Consider the following 5258-nt stretch of genomic DNA (forward strand, 5'->3'; position numbering starts at 1 on the left):
TTGGAGCCTGTCCTGGAACTAGCTCTGTAGACCAGGCTGGTCTCGAACTCACAGAGATCCGCCTGCCTCTGCCTCCCGAGTGCTGGTATTAAAGGCGTGCGCCACCACCGCCCGGCGCAAGATATTTTAGAAGCAATGTGCTAGTGTCTATGTGGGAAGATTAATTTGTCTTATTTCTAGAACATTAGACAGTTGACCACTTGAATGGCAAGAGTCAAGAAAGGTAACCTAAATATCTCTGGGAAGCTGTATTCACCAATAACAAAATGCTGACTGAGGAACAAGGTAATGTTAACAGCAAAACCACTTAACTTGGACATCAATTCTTTCTGTCCACAAAAACACTGTGAGTGTGACTCAGCAAAATTCTAGCAGCATTTCAGAATTTGTTAGTAGGAAAAATTTTTCAAGAAAAAATCCTAATGAACCTGGGCAGTGGTGGCCTATGCCTTTAAAAACAGAATTTAAAGCCGGGCGGTGGTGGTGCATGCCTTTAATCCCAGCACTCGGTAGGCAGAGGCAGGCGGATCTCTGTGAGTTCGAGGCCAGCCTGGTCTACAAGAGCTAGTGCCAGGACAGGAACCAAAAACTACGGAGAAACCCGGTCTCAAAAAATCAAAAACAAAACAAAACAAAACAGAATTTAGGAGGCAGGGGTAGGCGAATCTTTGAGTTTGAGGCCAGCCTGGTCTACAGAGTGAGTTCCAGGACAGCCAAAACAGCCAAGGCTACACAGAGAAGCCCTGATTTGGGGGTGGGGGAGGAAAGAACATCAAAACACAAAATCATAATGAATCTAATGCCTATGGGAAAATTATTCCTCAACATTAAACGTGAGAAAATTCTTACTACAGAGAAAAGTGAAGTTTTAAAAATAAGGCTACAAGCAATGTTCATGAAATACCCAGTCAACATGAAAAGGTCCGGGCTACAGAACAGATGTTTTAATACAATGTATGTCTGGGTGCCATCCTGGGAAAAAAAAGAGATGAGTAAGCCACAAAATAGGGAGAGCACAGAGCACACATGCTGTGAATCCAATAAATATGAGAGACTGTACTGTGCCGGCTCATCCCTTTTGTTCCTCAGACAGCTGTCTCTGAAGATAATCATCTGTGCATTAAATCCACTGCTTCCAAACGTGATGATATACATTTGAAACACTGTGACCCTAATGAAGTTGAAAAAAAAATTTAGGAGTAAATTTTCTCTCACAACTTTAGAAAACTCATAAAAATGAAAAATACAGAACAAAATTGGTCATATCAATCTATGCTAAACAAGCATTGGATGATATTCCATACCCATGCACGAAAAAACCTCTCAGGCAACAGGTCTACAGCAAAGCAGCTTCAGTACAGTAAAGAATTGCTCCACTACAGCTAGCATCATGCTTTCAAAAAGATATTCTCTTTCTCTCTCCGTCTCTGTCTCTGTCTCTCTCTCTCTCTGTCTCTGTCTCTCTTTGTGTGTGTGTGTGTGTGTGTGTGTGTATACATGCCGGTGCCTGCAGAGAGCAGATGAGGGCCCTGGAGTTCGAGTTACACAGTATGGGTTCTGAGAACCAAACTCTGGTCCTTTGAAAGAGCAGCAAGAACTCTTAAGCACTGAGCTGTCTCTCCAGTCCCTGACCACCATACTCACTGGATTACACAGAGATGTCTCCTCGCTCAAATCAGGAAGGATGCGAGGATGCTCTCTCATCTCTGCTTCTCAACAGCTTTCTCAAAGTCCCATTAAAGGGAATAAAAGATGTAATTCTAAAAGACGCATTGGTCTTGAAGGTTTGAAGGGTTCTTACCAGCCCATCCAGCTGCCAGTTAAGTTGAGAGACAAAGTACTGAGGCAAGAAGGTAGCGAACTATTCTAAAACTTGGCTACAGGAGCTGAGGGCTCTCCTCATAAAGCTCTCCTTACCCAGAAGCTGATGGGAGTGGTCTGGTGGGAGTGACCAGCAGAGATTCGCACAGCAGGTACAATGGGTGATGCTCTTTTAATATATATTATGTAGGCCTGAGATGTTCCTGATATTTTTTGCAAGTTCTTGGAGGAAGGATTGTCATTTCTTCAAGCTATGTCTGTTACCAGTTTGCATGTATTGTGTGATGGACAGGCTGGGGTAAAGCACGTACCTTCCTGAGCGCCTCCTGCTGTTACATAAGTGTGAACCATCACACTGCAGACTTGCCCGTCTTGCAGGGCGTGAAGCTCTGTTATACTTGGCCCGGGTCTCCCACTGTTAGAGGTCAAGGTTCTAGTCTTGAGGGGTTCATGTCAGTCCTTCTGACCTGATTATTTACTACTCAATGGGGAACCCACAAGGGGAAAAGGGAGCAATGGAGAGGGAGAATCTGACCTGATGGGACTTGAATATAGGCCTGTCTTCTAAACCTTATGTGATTTAGTAGTTAAAGAATTTAAAGGCAAAGTAAACGAGTGCCCTCTAAATAACACTTCTCAATTAAGAAGTAATTGGAATAAGCTGGAATTTTAGTTCCCAGTCCCATACCCCATCCCTACTCAGGTCCACATGGGGAATTAAAGCCCCACATGTCACCATCTTAAACCACATCATATTCCAAACAATCTGAGACGTCCTCAGGTCCAAAGACATCCCTGGGCCAACTTAGTACTGTCTGCTTCCGGAGGAGGGTTGCTGATCAGATTGGATGCCCTGATTCATCCACATACTGTTTCTGTTCTCAAGAATACCTTGTCTGGTGTATTGGAGCGAATCCCTGCCTCCCCAAACACTATTCTATGGAGGAGAATAACAGAAGTAGGCCGAGGAGACGGCTCAGTTGAAAAGTGATCCGCATGAACACGAGGACCTGAGCTGGGACTCCAAGCACCCATGTAAACAGCCAGGCACGATGCACAACTACAACCTCAGAGCTTGCTCTTGATGTTTCTATTGCTCTGATCAAGCACCCCAGCCAAAAGCATCGTGGGGAGGAAAGGGTTCGTTCCTTCTTCCGGTTTACAGTCTTTTATGAAGGGAAGTCGGGGCAGGAAACCAAGGCGGGAACCTAGAGGCAGGAACTGAAGCAGTGGTCATGAAGGGATACTGTCTACTGGTTTGTCTTTACTATACCTGGAAGGACCCGCTGCCCAGGGGTGGCATCATCTACAGTGGGCTGGGCCCTCTCATATCAATCATTAATAAAGAAAATGCTTTCCATAGACTTGCTTACAGACCAATCTGATTTGCTCAATTGAGGTCCCCTCTTCTCAGGTGACTAGCTTGTGTCAAATTGGGGCAGGAGCGATGACGACTAATTTACACAGCACTAGAGGCCAGAAAGAGTCCTCAGAGCTCACTGGGGAGAGTGGGTCTGGATAAAGCAGCTTAAGGTTCACCGTGTGGTCCCATCTCAAAAAATAAAGGGGAGAAGGCAACTGAGGAAGACGCCTCTGCATCAACCGCTGATCGTCACAGACAAACACGCACATGTGAAAGAGGGACCAGCTCTCTCTAGTTACCAGAAAGAGCAATCGTGTTTCCAATACAAAAAAACAGTGTCCTTGTAAGTGGGAGGGTATTAGAGAATTTGTTTGTGAGAATGTAAAATGGGAAGTTAGTTTATAGAACAATTTGGCAGTTAAATGTTGATTTGCCATTTAGCCCAGCAATTCTCCACCAATATTCTCAACAAAATGTAATATCCGAACATAAACATCTGTACAGAAGTATTCCTAGTATCTTTTATACTGGGCTGGATGTGTGGGACAACTTGACACAAGCTGGAGTTAGAGGAAGGAGCCTCTGCAGTAGATAGCAGAGAAGCCCTCAGCGGGCCAAGGTGAGACAATACTGGAGGAGGAGTGGGGCAGCAATCTTCATGGAAGAGAGGGCAGAAAGACTCTAAGAGCCAGAGATGGTGAACACCAAAAGAAGTGTTTTCTGGGCACAATAGGGCAGTTGAACATGTGAATTCCCAGCCAATGCTCTAGCACACTACAAGACCTTTGCGAGTTCAAGCCAGACAAAAATCCCAGCACAGAAAGAAGGTGGGCACAGAATTCCATTTTGAAGTTTCTTCCTATAAAAAGTTATTGAGATAATTGTTAAAATTGAAATAGATGCTGAAATTCCTGACTCTGATTATTCCACTAGAGGCATGTGGAGACAGCTCCTTGTTTCTAAAAGACACATACTTGGGAATAAATGTGTCATGTTTGCCATTCGCAAGAGAAACATGCTCTTTTATACCCCTTAACTTGCATTTATTTTGAAAGAGGACGAGAAGGGAAAGGACAAAACCCAATGCTTACATTTGGGAAAAGAGTGAAAATAACCAAGATTTCTTTGTACTATTCTTTAAAAAATTTCTATGGTGCTCCAATTACCGAAACAGAACATTTACAAGCCCCCGAACACACATACAAAGGAATACTAACTGGACTCAATAGGGTGGTGCATTTTCTTTTTTTTCTTTTTCTTTTTTTTTTTTTTTTTGGTTTTTTCGAGACAGGGTTTCTCTGTGGCTTTGGAGCCTGTCCTGGAACTAGCTCTTGTAGACCAGGCTGGTCTCAAACTCACAGAGATCCGCCTGCCTCTGCCTCCCAAGTGCTGGGGTTAAAGGCGTGCGCCACCATCGCCCGGCCAGGGTGGTGCATTTTCACATGTGTATATGTATATAAAAACAACAAAGAGGCAATGAATTTGAGAGGGAGTTAGGAGGGACACAGGAGGAGCTGGAGGGAGAGGGAAGGGTGGAAATGATAGAAATACAGCACTCATGTATGAAATTCTCAAAATTTTTATTTATCAAAATATAAAATTAATTAAATATATTATCAACCATTTACAACTCATTAAGTAAAATGAAGAACCATTAATCCACATGGATACTAGTAACTGAATATATTTTAAGTTTGATGAGAAACAGATATTTACAGTCACAAATTACCTCCCCATAAAACAAATATTACAAAAGTAAATATAGGGAAAAACACAGCAGATAATTGCTTTAGTGATCAAAATCAACATCATAATTTTAGGGAAAGTCTAAATTAGAGATTACCTAATAGGACAAAATGAGAAAATTTTCATCTGTAATACTCTTGCCAAGAAATGCATGATTTAATTATAATGAAGCAGAAAATTCAATTCAAGGGCATTACATGAATTCTACCATGAAGATTTAAGGTCATGAAAAGCAAGGAAAGACTGGGCAATGTTCCAGGCTGAAGGGGTCTAGGAAATGGAGTAACTGGAATCCAGGAGTCTGAAGGGGCAGTTTTTTTTTTTTTTT

This window comes from Microtus ochrogaster, unplaced genomic scaffold, assembly GCF_000317375.1.
Source record: "Microtus ochrogaster isolate Prairie Vole_2 unplaced genomic scaffold, MicOch1.0 UNK1, whole genome shotgun sequence".
Classification (NCBI taxonomy): domain Eukaryota; kingdom Metazoa; phylum Chordata; class Mammalia; order Rodentia; family Cricetidae; genus Microtus; species Microtus ochrogaster.